This window comes from Pristiophorus japonicus, chromosome 2 (genome assembly GCF_044704955.1).
Source record: "Pristiophorus japonicus isolate sPriJap1 chromosome 2, sPriJap1.hap1, whole genome shotgun sequence".
Taxonomy (NCBI): Eukaryota; Metazoa; Chordata; class Chondrichthyes; family Pristiophoridae; genus Pristiophorus; species Pristiophorus japonicus.
This window is the reverse complement of record NC_091978.1, coordinates 239,474,152-239,489,242: the sequence shown is the minus strand read 5'-3', so window position 1 is coordinate 239,489,242 and position 15,091 is coordinate 239,474,152. Positions and strand designations below refer to the sequence as shown.

The 15,091-nt window shown below is 47.4% G+C and overlaps 1 protein-coding gene across 5 annotated transcripts in view; it reads left to right on the top strand.

Moving 5' to 3' along the window:
• The first annotated feature begins 6,749 nt into the window (after nt 1-6,749).
• The window catches only part of anxa3a (annexin A3a), a 111,601-nt gene continuing 103,259 nt past the window's right edge, over nt 6,750-15,091 (top strand). For 2 of the 5 annotated variants that reach the window (XM_070863903.1, XM_070863899.1), the window contains exon 1: nt 7,034-7,110. The gene's annotated coding sequence lies outside the window, so the exon portion shown is untranslated. Of the gene's footprint in view, nt 6,821-7,033; nt 7,111-15,091 lie in introns of those variants that run through there. The other 3 variants (XM_070863900.1, XM_070863901.1, XM_070863902.1) reach the window with 3 other exon arrangements.

The window sequence follows — 15,091 nt, the reverse complement described above, 5'->3', positions numbered from 1 at the left end:
GGGGGCAATAACGGGGTGCTACCGACTCTGTGACTGGGAGCAGCGACAGTACCAATGCCCACAAACTCGCCTTGCAGATTAGCAGCGGCGGTAAACCCTAACGCCACAGTTGCCTGCACCCCGGGGGCAGTGATGTCATCCAGTGTGCAGTGACCCGGTACCATCTCGGACGCTAACTTCCATTCCGCCCCCTGTAGCATCGCTGGGCATCAACATCGGCAGCTGCAGGAGTCATTCTAAGGTAGGCCGGCCCCTTGGGTAATGATAACTAAAAGGATAGCCAGTGAGGTAGGCGAAAAAATTTTATTCAACCCTCTGTGCATTTTTTTTTATTTTTCTAGTGTCGTGATTGATCAGCCCTGCACTCTGTTAGAGTGCTTGGGCCTGATCATCGTGGATCGCAGGAGCCATCGCTGAGATGGGGATTTGTTTTCTTGCCACGCCCTCAGTAATGGCCCTTCCCTGTGGATCTGGCAGCGCTGCACCGGACATTGTGCAGCACTCTGCCACTACCGTCCCTTTTGCCTGGTTTAGTGCTCCAAGGCTAGTGGTAGCGCTTGATTTAGTGCTCCACTTCACTCCTGGAGAGCTAAACTGGAAGCTTGTGTCCTCCAGAATTGTGTAGCGTCCAGCGATACTTTTGCACTCGCAAAAGTTATTGCCCCAAAACGGTTTTTCTTCACCTAGCTGCTTCAAAGCTGCTTTAACATTTCACAGTGATGTAAATTACCAGTTAATCCCTAGAAATGCCATAGTTTTCATTCAGGCAGTAGTTCAGTGCACAGGAGGCCAGTAAAGCTTTTCTATTACTGCTATCCAACAGATTAGCAAGGCAAGATTCAAAGGCCACGTTATGCATATCCTTGTTTATTGATGGAACGACAGAATAAACTTTGGTATTGCAGTAAAGTCCACTATTGTCAGTCACTGGTAACAACATGGGAAGCCATCCAAGACCAATCGAACCCAGGGTCATACACAATGAAGTGACGGGCAGAAGGTTTGTAAAACATTGGAGAACAAAAAAAACAATGTTATAAGGGCAGATGATTTATATATATGGATGTAGTTCTTTCAGGCTGTGAAATATAAATTAGTTCAAAGTTCACTTTGCCTTAATGCAGTGCCAGCAGCTAGGGGGCCCTCACTGCAATAGCTACATCCATACCATGCGCTGCTCAGATATAATCGCTGTGCAACATTTAGAAGGTGATAGTTTACTTTAAAGGCGCTGTATAAATGCAAGTTGTTGTTGTTGATGTGGTTGATCAAACACTGAGTGAAACACAGGATAGCGGTGATGAAATGATACAATGTATGGGAGATGATTACAGATGAGTAGCTCAGGCCACAGGCCCTGTGGGCTGCTTGACCCTATTCATTATCACAGGAGGCAGATCTTCTGAGACATGCTTTCACAGACACACATTACAACTTGCCTCCATACAATTGATACCCAAGCCAGTGGAAGATTGTAGGGATGATTAACTTCCAGTAATCATGACTGAATTCAACTTGTGTCAAGAATGTACAGCAGCAACAATGAGGGCAGAATTAAGACAACCCGCAGCTCCAATGACAAATACGTTGAAGGATAAAACAATTCAGTTGCATTGAATATATGTTGCAACCTGTCATTCATTTATCATTCAGATAACAAAGGGGTTGATTTCCTGTTTGCACTATGTGTAATAATCTGCTCTTTATAAATGGCTTTACAATATTGTTATACGTAGCGAAGAGGGAATCTTCCTCCAAAGAGTAATTTATGCTAAAGTGAAGCAACTTTAGTTCTTAGGAAAAAATAACCAGGAAAATCAACCAGCAGTTCCATCATTAAAAAGAAAATAATAACATTCAAGTGCAGAGCTTGCTGGGACTGAGAGAAGAACCAGGCAATGTAACTGTTACACACTTTACCTCTTGCTTCAATACCTGATCCACGACTTGTGCCTACTGAAGTCTATTTAAGTGGTTGCATAGTGACGGAGGGTATCACGGTTCATGGTTGTTTTGGACATTTTTTCATGGCACATGAGCTATGTTAAGATGTGTTACTTTAGCAAAAGTTTGCCTAAAGTGATTCTGCTCCTATTAGGAACATGAATGTTAATGACAATGTGAGATGGGAAGTGCTTTCTCTTAGAGGCCCCAGCAATGAACATTTCGGAAGACTCTTCGCAATTTGGTAGCAGTACGCGAACAGAAGTTTTACCAATTGTATAGAATGATTCATCAATCTCATTGCTCTGTGTGTTTTTCCAACTCTGGAATAAACCAGCGTATGATTCAAATCAAACTTCACCTCACCCATGTTAATTTAGTCTGCCTTCAGGGAGATTAAAGGAGTATACATGCATTAGGCCTGGAAATCCAACCAGATCCACTGCACAGATAGATAGAGGGCAGTGGGAGTCAACTTCCATAAAAAGTAGGCACGCAAACCCCTTAAAGAAGTGATTGATATCACTGTGCCTACAAAAATATTTACAGTATTCTCAGAGGGCTTGAATTACCTGATTAATTGACCAGTGATTGGCAGAGTGACAGATTCCAGTAATGTCCTCAAAAGCTGGCCTACAACATGATCATCATCATCATAGGCAGTCCCTCGGAATCGAGGAAGACTTGCTTCCAGTCTTAAAAGGAGTCTTTAGGTGGCTAAACAGTCCAATACGAGAGCCACAGTCTCTGTCACAGGTGGGACAGACAGTCGTTGAGGGTAAGGGAGGGTGGGAGAGATTTGCCGCATGTTCTTTCCGCTGCCTGCGCTTGATTTCTGCATTCTCTCGGCGATGAGACTCGAGGTGCTCGGCGCCCTCCTGGATGCACTTCCTCCACTTAGGGCAGTCTTTGGCCAGGGACTCCCAGGTGTCAGTGGGAATGTTGCACTTTATCAGGGAGGCTTTGAGGGTGTCCATGTAACGTTTCCGCTGCCCACCTTGGCTCATTTGCAGTGAAGGAGTTCCGAGTAGAGCGCTTGCTTTGGGAGTCTCGTGTCTGGCATGCGGAGCATGTGGCCTGCCCAACGGAGCTGATCGAGTGTAGTCAGTGCTTCGATGCTGGGGATGTTGGCCTGGTCGAGGACACTAACATTGGTGCATTTGTCCTCCTGGGGGATTTGTAGGATCCTGCGGAGACATCGTTGGTGGTATTTCTCCAACGACTTGAGGTGTCTACTGTACATTGTCCATGTCGCTGAGCCATACAGGAGGGTGGGTATTACTACAGCCCTGTAGACCAAGAGCTTGGTGGCAGATTTGAGGGCCTAATCTTCAAACACTCTTCTGCTCAGGCGGCCGAAGGCTGCACTGGCTCACTGGAGGCGGTGTTGAATCTCGTCGTCAATGTCTGCTCTTGTTGATAAAAGGCTCCCGAGGTATGAGAAATGGTCCACGTTGTTGAGGGCCGCGCCGTGGATCTTGATGACTGGAGGGCAGTGCTGTGCGGTGAGGACAGGCTGGTGGAGGACCTTTGTCTTACGGATGTTTAGCGTAAGGCCATGCTTTCGTACGCTTCAGTAAATACATCGACTATGTCGTGGATTGCAGCCTCTGTATGTGCGCAGATGCAGGCGTCGACCGCGTACTGTAGCTCGACGACAGAGGTTGGGGTGATCTTGGACCTGGCCTGGAGATGGCGAAGGTTGAACAGGTTCCCACTGATTCTGTAGTTTAGTTCCACCCTAGCGGGGAGCTTATTGACTATGAGGTGGAGCGTGGCAGCGAGGAAGATTGAGAAGGGGGTTGGGGCGATGACGCAGCCCTGTTTGACCCCAGTTCGGACGTGTATTGGGTCTGTAATGGATCCTTTGATAAGGATCACGGCCTGCATGTTGTCGTGGAGCAGGTGAAGGATGTTGACAAACATTTGGAGGCATCCGAAACGGAGGAGGACGCTCCATAGACCCTCGCGGTTGACAGTGTCAAAGGCCTTTGTGAGGTCGAAGAAGGCCATGTATAAGGGCTGGTGCTGTTCCCTGCATTTTTCTTGTAGCTGTCGCGCTGCAAAAATCATGTCCGTTGTGCCCCGTAGGGGACAAAATCCACACTGTGATTCCAGGAGGAGCTCCTCAGCCACAGGGAGAAGGTGGTTGAGGAGGACTTTAGCGACAACCTTCCCAGTGGCTGATAGCAGGGAGATTCCCCTGTAGTTGCCGCAGTCGGACATGTCCCTTTTTTAAAGATGGTCACGATCACTGCATTTCTGAGATCTCCCGGCATGCTCTCCTCCCTCCAGATGAGAGGGATGAGGTCATGTATTCACGCCAACAGTGTCTCTCCGCCATATCTTCGTGTCTCAGCAGGGATTCCATCCGCTCCTGTAGCCTTGTTGTTCTTAAGCTGCCTTATAGCTTTTACTACCTTGTGCAGTGTTGAGGTTTTACTGAGGTGGTGGCGGGTAGCATGCTGCGGGATGGAGTTGAGAACACTCGAGTCAAAGGCAGAGTCTCGATTGAGTAGATCTTCGAAGTGTTCCTGCCAGCGGGCCCTGACTGCCTCGGTGTCCTTGATGAGTGTTTCCCCATTTTTGGCCAGCAGTGGGGTGGGGCCTTGGGAGTTTGGTTCGTATGTGGCCTTGACTGTAATGAAGAATCCTCGCACATCATGGTTGTCGGCCAGTTGTTGTATCTCCTGTGCTTTCTCCAACCACCACCTGTTCTTTAGGTCCCGGGTTTTTTATTGGACCTCAGCCTTGAGCCATCTGTAATGCTGCTTTGCTGCTCCTGAGTTGGGTTGTTGCTTATGACTCAGAAATGCTCTGTACTTGCGATCTATTAGCTCTTGGATCTCTGGATCTCCTGATCATTCTCATCAAACCAGTCCTGGTGTTTCCTGGTTGAGTGACCGAGCGTCTCTTCGCAGGCACTGGTTATGGAGTCCTGGAGGGCAGACCAAGCGCTGTGGACATTCTGCATCTCAGGGTCATCAAGGCATACCAGGTTAGCTGTGAGGCGCTGACTGTATAGGGCTCTCTTAGCTGGGTCTTTAAGTCTTTAAGTGCTGCGGCATTGACTTTTTTGCAGCACTGCTTCTGCTGTCCCCTCCGCTTTGGGGCTATGTTGATATCAATGATGGATCGGATTAGGTGCTGGTCCGTCCAGCAGTTGTCAGCTCCTGTCATGGCGCGGGTGATGCGCACATCCTTTCGATCCCTGGCTCGGACGATGACATAGTCGAGCAGATGTCAGTGTTTGGAATGAGGGTGTTGCCACGATGCCTTGTATTTGTCCCTCTGGCAAACAAGGTGTTGGTGATGAAAAGTTCATGTTCTAGAGGAATAAGGTACGCCTCCCCAGAGGGTTGTGCCTTTGCCGACCCTGGCATTGAAGTCACCAAGGAGGATCAGTTTGTCGTCCGCGGGGACGCGGAACAGGGATTTTTCGAGGTTGGAGTAAAAACCCTCTTTGGTCTCATCTGTTGCATCGAGTGTTGGGGCGTACACGCTGATTGATGACTGTGGTGCATTGATTCCGGGATAAGGTGAGTCGAAGAGTCATGAGGTGTTTGTCAACCCCGCAGGGGGACATGAACGTTGAGGGTAGCAGTGACGTTCAGTGCAACCTGTACTGCCAGTGCAGATGGTGACTGCAGATCTTCACGGATCAGCCAGCGCACTCAGTCAGAATCTTCCTGTTGAGCCTGAGCCTCATCATGCACGGTTCTCCATCACACACAAGTAACTGACTCTGCTGCAGTGCATTCACTCTCTAGGGTTGCTTATTTTCCAAATGGCATGCCTTATAGCTCTCTGCAACCTTGAGCTGCCCTCCTTCCACAGTTGCTGCTGCTGAATGGGATCACAAGCAGAAGTCACTTAATGAAAAATGCGCAGATGGAAAATCTGTGCACAATTCATTTGTGACAATGCTATACCAAGCCATTGAACTCCTCCGATTCTTTTTTTAGTGCCTATTCCCAATCCAAATAGGAGCAACTATTCTCTTTGATATACCTCAAAGATCAAAATTACACATCTTTCTTAATAGACCCATAGCAAGCTTTATTTAAAAACTATTTTATTACACCCACTTCAGGATATAAGGAAAACTGAAGCTAGTAATATAGGAAAAAACTGTAACTAGTTTTCCTTCCTAGTTTAGTCCTTTTTAAATTAAACTTCACACATAAAGGAAAATATCCCCAAAGTCTGTATTTAAAAAACAATCTATGTACTTTAGTAAATGTGCAGTTTACTGAGAGAAAATCCTCCACACTTTGCCCATTCTTACCTGCAAATGTTTACAGGTGAGCAGCGAAATATTTAATAGTTGACAGGAAATATCTGATCATGATCTCGAACCTCTAGTGGAATCAGGAACAATAACGATGCAATATATTTATATAAAGATAGCATTTTTAGAATTACGGACTTATGGTCATCTCTAATAAAATACACGAATATGTGTACACGTTTGACAAATATAGATGAGGTGTATGCTGAATGGGTTTTTATTCCATTTTTAGTTTTATCACAGTAGGCGGAATTTCACCAAAAAAAACATTCCTACTTTAGTTAGTAGCTGAACCGCACTAAAGAGTGTGTTCTGTGTGATTTTGTGGAGTCTGTCGAATTGCAACTGTGGCGAACATCCCTTCTCTTTGGTGCGGCTTTGTGATAACCTGTAATTGTAGACCAAGGCGGGCAATTCAGCAACTCTTCATAGAAAACCACAAAAATTGACTGCAATGACCAGACTGCATCACTTCCCCAGTGATTGTGTATATAAAGCAGGCTCCGAGTGAACTGGTCCCCTGGGTTCCCGAGCGCTTTCTGCTTTCTGTCGCAACTGAGGAGAAAGGGTCACTGAAAGGTTAAGGTAAAAATAAGATGCATATATCTATATATGTAAAGTTCGCAAAATTGTTGCACTGTGTTTTGAAGTATGTTTGTAAAATTAACAAAATTGTAGCACCGTTTTTATGAAAGCTTTCCTTTGGACACATGTAAAAAGAATATTGAGATCTTAAAGGTTATGGTGAAATCATGAAGCTCTGGGCGGTTGCTGTAAATACAGAAACATTGTGCAGGTTCCCGTTACAGGACAGCAGAGTGAATGACACGGAGAGAAGTTTGTGAACATGTTTTTAACTTGGTTAATATTTCGATGTATGCTTAAACATATTTTATTAATTAATAATAGTAGAAATAGTAGAAAAATATAACTTCTACACAGTAAGTTATGCTCAATAATTGTTGCTTCACTAAGTGCACTGCCTCAGTCCAGGGAGGGATGGGATGACAGTGTTGGTAAAGGATTCCATCGTTGCGCTAGAAAGTAAGGATGTCCCAGGGAGTTGTGTCAAGACAGAATCCATATGGTTAGAGTTACAAAATGGAAAAGGAAACGGTACAATTCGGTGTGTGCATTACAGCCCACTAAACAGTTGGGATGAGATCTGCATGCAGCTTGGAGCGATATATAGGAACAGCAGGGAATATTGGGTGGTAGACTGGCATTAAGATAATCCATGCGGTCAAAGTTGACAATATTTTGTAGAATGTATCCAGGATTGCCTCCCAAATCACTGTGTTAATATTCTAATAAAGAAGGAAGCATTGCTTGATTTTAGTTCCGGGAAATGAAGCTGGTCAGGCAGCATCTGTGGAGAGAGAAACAGAGTTAACAGTTCAGGTCAATGACCTTTTGCCAGAATTGGAAAAAGTTAGAGATGTAACAGGTTTTAAGCCAGTGCAAGGGGCAGGGAAAGGGGAGAATGGAGGAAAGAACAATAGGGAAGGTCAGTGATAGGGTGGGAGGCAGGAGTGATTAAATGACAAAAGGTATGATAGTACAAAGCAAAAGGAGATGGTAATGGGACAAGTAAAGAAACAAAAGATGGGTCTAGAAGAGGTGTAAATGGGAATGGCAGAATCATCAACAGCTGCCACCTGTATAAATAGAGGCAGAGGTTATGGTGTGAAATTGTTGAGCTCCATGTTGAGTCCAGAAGGCTGCAAAGTGCATAATCAAAAGATAAGGGGGTGGAAATTCGATTGGAGGCTAATTCATCATAGGCAGTCCCTCGGAATCGAGGAAGACTTGCTTCCACTCCTGAAGTGATGTGAGAGAGCCACAGACTCTGTCACAGATGGGACAGAGAGTCGTTGAGGGAATGGGTGGGTGGAACTGGTTTGCCGCACACTCTTTCCGCTCTATGCGCTTGATTTCTGCATGCTCTCGACGTTGAGACGTTGAGACTCGAGGTGCTCAGCGCCCTCTCGGATGCACTTCCCCCACTTAGGGCGGTCTTGGGCCAGGGACTCCCAGGTGTCAGTGGGGATATCGCACTTTATCAGGGAGGCTTTGAGGGTGTCCTTGTAATGTTTCCGCTGCCCACCTTTGGCTCGTTTGCCGTGAAGGACCTCCGAGTAGAGCATTTGCTTTGGGAGTCTCGTGTCTGGCGTGCGGACCATGTGGCCTGCCCAGCGGAGCTGATCGAGTGTGGTCAGTGCTTCAATGCTGGGGATGTTAGCCTGAGTGAGGACGCTGATGTGGGTGTGCCTGTCCTCCCAGGGGATTTGTAGGATTTTGCGTGAGACATCGTTGGTGATATTTCTCCAGCGACTTGAGATGTCTACTGTACATGGTCCATGTCTCTGAGCCACACAGGAGGGCAGGTATTACTACAGCCCCTGTAGACCATGAGCTTGGTGGCAGTTTTGAGGGCCTGGTCTTCAAACACTCTTTTCTTCTGGCGGCCGAAAGCTGCACTGGCGCACTGGAGGTGGGGTTGGATCTCGTCATCAATGCCTGCTCTTGATGATAGGAGGCTCCCGAGATATGGGAAGTGGTTCACGGTGTCCAGGGCCACGCCGTGGATCTTGATGACTGGGGGGCAGTGCTGGACGGCGAGGTTTGGCTGGTGAAGGATCTTTGTCTTATGGATGTTTAGCGTAAGGCCCATGCTTTCATATGCCTCAGTAAATACGTCGACTATGTCCTGGAGTGCAGCTGATGTGTGTGTGTGTGTGTGTGCAGACTCAGGCGTCGTCCGCATACTGTAGCTCAAGGACAGAGGTTGGGGTGGTCTTGGATCTGGCCTGGAGATGGCGAAGGTTGAACAGGTTCCCACTGGTTCTGTAGTTTAGTTCCACTTCAGCGCGGAGCTTGTTGACTGTGAGGTGGAGCATGGCAGCGAGAAAGATTGCGAAGAGGGTTGGGGCGATGACACAGCCATGTTTGACCCCGGTCTGGAGATGGATTGAGTCTGTGATGGATCCGTTTGTAAGGATCACGGCCTGCATGTCGTCGTGGAGTAGGCGGAGGATGGTGACGCATTTTTCAATACGGGAACCACAGTACCTGTCACTGCTGGGACAGATAGTCGTTGCGACGAGGGGTGGGTGGGACAGGTTTGCCGCACACTCTTTCTGCTGGCTGCGCTTGATTTCTGCGATGAGACGATGAGACTCGAGGTGCTCAGCACCATCCCGGATGCACTTCCTTCACTTAGAGCGGTCTTTAGCCTGGGGCTCTCAGTTGTCAGTGGGGATGTTGCACTTTATCAGGGAGGCTTTGAGGGTGTCCCTGTAACATTTCCTCTGCCCATCTTTGGCTCGTTTGCCGTGAAGGAGTTCCAAGTAAGCGCTTGCCTTGGGAGTCTCGTGTTTGGCATGCGAATGATGTGGCCTGCCCAGCGGAGCTGATCAAGTGTGGTCAGTGTTTCAATGCTGGTGATGTTGGCCTGGTTGAGGACGCTGATGTGGGTGTGCCTGTCCTCCCAGCGGATTTGTAGGATTTTGCGTGAGACATCGTTGGTGATATTTCTCCAGCGACTTGAGATGTCTACTGTACATGGTCCATGTCTCTGAGCCATACAGGAGGGTGGGTATTACTACAGCCCTGTAGACCATGAACTTGGTGGCAGTTTTGAGGGCCTGGTCTTCAAACACTCTTTTCCTCAGGTGGCCGAAGGCTGCACTGGCGCACTGGAGACGGTGTTGAATCTCGTCGTTAATATCTGCTCTTGTTGATAAGAGGCTCCCGAGATATGGGAAATGGTGCTGTGGATCTTGATGACTGGGGGGCAGTGCTGTGCAGCGAGGACAGGCTGGTGGAGCACCTTTGTCTTACGGATGTTTAGCGTAAGGCCCGTGCTTTTGTACGCGTCAGTAAATACATCGACTATGTCCTGGAGTTCAGCCTCTGTATGTGTGCAGACGCAGGCATTGTCCGCGTACTGTAGCTCGGCAACAGAGGTTGGGGTGGTCTTGGACTTGGCCTGGAGACGGCAAAGTTTGAGTAGGTTCCCATTGGTTCTGTAGTTTAGTTCCACTCCAGCGGGAAGCTTATTGACTGTGAGGTGAAGCATGGCAGTGAGGAAGATTGAGAAGAGGGTTGGAGCGATGGCGCAGCCCTGTTTGACACCAGTCTGGATGTGGATTGGGTCTGTAATGGATCCGTTGTTAAGGATCACGGCCTGCATGTCGTTGTGGAGCAGGCGGAGGGTGGTGATGAACTTTTGGGGGCATCTGAAACGGAGGAGGACACTCCACAGACCCTCGTGGTTGACAGTGTCAAAGGCCTTTGTGAGGTCGAAGAAGGCCATGTATAAGGGCTGGCGCTGTTCCCTATATTTTTCCTGCAGCTGTTGCGCTGCAAAAATCATGTCAGTTGTGCCCCGTAGGGGACGGTTGAGGAGGAATAGGCGTTAATGATGGCGGGGCGGTAAATTTTGCATTGGAAATGGTTTGCATCTGCAGCCACATAATTAATCAGCTGGGACCTGAGTGTGAAGTGTAGCACTAAGGGAGGTAATACACACCTCTCTTCGGGCAGGTGGTACAGCTCGGACTACCCGCTTTCCCAGGTGGTCCTATTAGGGGGCGCTATGGGTCCCACTGCAGCCAAATTTCAGAACAGTGTCGCAACCGGGGGCGTTGTACACCAGCTCGACTCTCCCAGGCGGTCCTGCTCCGTGCCCCCAGAAAATCGGCATCAAGCTGGTCGCCTGCCCGTAATCATTACCATCGCCATTACCGCCCCCATGGTGCTGTTCCTTGAGCTTGCTTTGAGCTTCATTGAAGCAGTGTAAGTGGCCAAGGACAAAGTGATGAGAGTGGCGAGGAGAATTAAAGTAACTGCCGACCGGAAGCTCGGGGTCATGTTTGTGGACTGAATGGAGGCAAAGTTTTCACCCAATCTGCATTTGGTCTTCCCAATGTAGAGGAGATTGCATCGTGAGCAGAAAATACAGTATACTAAATTGAAAGAAGTACAAGTAAATCGCTGTTTCAACTGGAAGGAGTGTTTGGGGCCCTGGACAATGAGACGGGAGGAAGTAAAAGGGTCTTTTAAAAGGGACTGGCACACTTGCTGCTCCCTGGCCATGGTTTTCTAGACCAATATGTCAAGGAACCAACTAGGGGGGAGGCCATCTTAGACTGGGTCTTGTGTAATGATTAATTAGCAATCTCGTTGTGCGAGGCCCCTTGGGGAAGAGTGACCATAATATGGTGGCATTCTAAATTAGGATGGAGAATGAAAGAGTTAATTCAGAGACCATGGTCCAGAACTTAAAGAAGGGTAACTTTGAAGGTATGAGGCATGAATTGGCTAGGATAGATTGGTGAATGATACTTAAGGGGTTGACAGTGGATGGGCAATAGCAAACATTTAGAGACTGCATGGATGAACTACAACAATTGTACATCCCTGTCTGGCATAAAAATAAAAAAGGGAAGGTGTATCAACCATGGCTATCAAGGGAAATCAGGGATAGTAATAAAGCCAAGGAAGTGACATACAAATTGGCCAGAAATAGCAACGAACCCAGGGACTGGGAGAAATTTAGAACACAGCAGAGAAGGACAAAGGCTTTGATAAGGGCAGGGAAAATAGAGTACGAGAGGAAGCTTGCAGGGAACATTATAATGGACTGCAAAAGCTTCTATAGATATGTAAAGAGAAAAAGGTTAGTAAAGACAAACGTAGGTCCCCTGCAATCAGAATCAGGGGAAGTCATAATGGGGAACAAAGAAATGGCAGACCAATTGAACAAGTACTTTGGTTCGGTAGTCACTAAGGAGGACACAAACAACCTTCCGAATATAAAAGGGGTCAGAGGGTCTAGTAAGAAGGAGTAACTGAGGGAAATCCTTATTAGTCGGGAAATTGTGTTGGGGAAATTGATGGGATTGAAGGACGATAAATTCCCAGGGCCTGATGGTCTGCATCCCAGAGTACTTAAGGAGGTGACCTTGGAAATAGCGGATGCATTGACAGTCATTTTCCAACATTCCATAGACTCTGGATCAGTTCCTATGGAGTGGATGGTAGCCAATGTAACCCCACTTTTTAAAAAAGGAGGGAGAGAGAAAACAGGGAATTATAGACCGGTCAGCCTGACATCGGTAGTGGGTAAAATGATGGAATCAATTATTAAGGATGTCATAGCAGCGCATTTGGAAAGAGGTGACATGATAGGTCCAAGTCAGCATGGATTTGTGAAAGGGAAATCATGCTTGACAAATCTTCTGGAATTTTTTGAGGAAATTTCCAGTAGAGTGGACAAGGCAGAACCAGTTGATGTGGTGTATCTGGACTTTCAGAAGGCTTTCGACAAGGTCCCACACAAGAGATTAATGTGCAAAGTTAAAGCACATGGGATTGGGGGTAGTGTGTGACGTGGATTGAGAACTGGTTGTCAGACAGGAAGCAAAGAGTAGGAGTAAATGGGTACTTTTCAGAATGGCAGGCAGTGACTAGTGGGGTACCGCAAGGTTCTGTGCTGGGGCCCCAGCTGTTTACATTGTACATTAATGATTTAGACGAGGGGATTAAATGTGGTATCTCCAAATTTGCGGATGACACTAAGTTGGGTGGCAGTGTGAGCTGCGAGGAGGATGCTATGAGGCTGCAGAGTGACTTGGATAGGTTAGATGAGTGGGCAAATGCATGGCAGATGAAGTATAATGTGGATAAATGTGAGGTTATTCACTTTGGTGGTAAAAACAGTGAGACAGACTATTGTCTTAATGTTGACAGATTAGGAAAAGTGGAGGTGCAATGAGACCTGGGTGTCATGGTACATCAGTCATTGAAGGTTGGCATGCAGGTACAGCAGGCGGTTAAGAAAGCAAATGGCATGCTGGCCTTCATAGCAAGGGGATTTGAGTACAGGGGCAGGGAGGTGTTATTACAGTTGTACAGAGCCTTGGTGAGGCCACACCTGGAGTATTGTGTACAGTTTTGGTCTCCTAACTTGAGGAAGGACGTTCTTGCTATTGAGGGAGTGCATGGAAGGTTCACCAGACTGATTCCCGGCATGGCGGGACTGACATATCAAGAAAGACAGGATCAACTGGGCTTGTATTCACTGGAGTTCAGAAGAATAAGAGGGGATCTCATAGAAACGTTTAAAATTCTGACGAGTTTAGACAGGTTAGATGCAGGAAGAATGTTCCCAATGTTGGTGAAGTCCAGAACCAGGGGGCACAGTCTAAGGATAAGGGGTAAGCCATTTAAGACCGAGATGAGGAGAAACTTCTTCACCCAGAGAGTGGTGAACCTGTGGAATTCTCTACCACAGAAAGTTGTTGAGGCCAATTCACTAAATATATTCAAAAATGAGTTAGATGTAGTCCTTACTACTCGGGGTATCAAGGGGTATGGCGAGAAAGCAGGAATGGGGTACTGAAGTTGCATGTTCAGCCATGAACTCATTGAATGGTGGTGCAGGCTCGAAGGGCCGAATGGCCTACTCCTGCACCTATTTTCTATGTTTCTATGTTTCTATGGAACAGCACATCATTGCCATTGCCTACGACATGGTGGTGTTTATGTTGGAGATGGACGCTTCCATTTTCTGCACATTTGCAGACATCGTGGCTGCAAAAGATGCCAGAGCCTCATGCAATTATTGCTGCTCCTCCAAGATTACCCTCTTTCTCGACAGCACCTGAGGTATGCAGCTCACTAGAACTCGGAGCATCCTGTGCCCTCCGGCAAGGAGCCTACGCTGCTGATCCTGTCACCACCACCTGCTCTTGCTCATTTGTGAAGTGTGAGACACCAAGTGACAACTCTATGTCTCACAGGAGCCACCGAGGTGTGTGTACCTGTGTTGGTGCTGGGTACGTTTGAGTCTGCTGACAGTGCACCCTCAGAGGCTGGAGCTTCCTCTGAGAAGTTGTCTTCTTCCTCCAGCTGGACAGTCGGGGGGTACTTGATTGACCCATGGGAGAGTAAAGAGATGAATTAGAAGTGTTATATTAAGAATGGGTCACGTTACCAATATGCACTTCACTGGCTGCTGACATCAATCACCATGTGAGTGACTGCTGTATGCCATGTGGCTGTATGAGATTTGATTCTGTCACCAGGTTGCTGGGATTTCCCCTTCTCTCTGACTCCCATCTCCAGCAGCTCTGCAACTCCCAAGATCTCCAGAGCCCCCTCCTCTGCTGGAGTCAGTTGGGTGAAGACTGGAGGGCCACTTTCAGTTCTCTACCTTTCCCGCATGTTGTGGGCTCTTTTCTCCTGCCAAATGGCCTCCATCTGTGGTGTTACTTGCTATGATTGCATTAGGCTGAATGTGAGTGTCAGTGTCAGTTGTGGTTTGTTAGATGGGAATGTGAGTATGTACATAGCCATTGAGGGATGGGTGGATATGCAAGGTAGTTTGGTGTGAGGAATGATGTGAAGGAGTAGGCTTGGGAAGGCAGAGTGATGGGGATGTGGTGACAGGCACAGCAGGATGAAGGTGAGTGTGGCATTGCACTCACCTTTCCTGACCTCATGAGATCATTGACTCATTTCCTGCACTGGATCAGCTCCTCCTGACCACATCCCTGCTGCTGACCCTTTGGTGTCTTTTTGAGGTCTCTTGTGCCTATCTGCAGGGAATAGGATCTCCCTGCGTACTCTAACCGCCTCCACCAGAGTATGCAGGGATGCATCAGAAAATCGAGGTGTAGCCCTCTGCCTTTGAATATCCATCATTGATAGTTTAGAACAGTACTCAAACCTTTGTTTTTCACCTTCCACCTTCCTCTAGCAACCTTCAGATAAGTTGAGTGCAAGGCTATTTTAAATATCGGCACTGGAAATGAGTCATCAATGACATCATCAGACCTGCTCCATTTA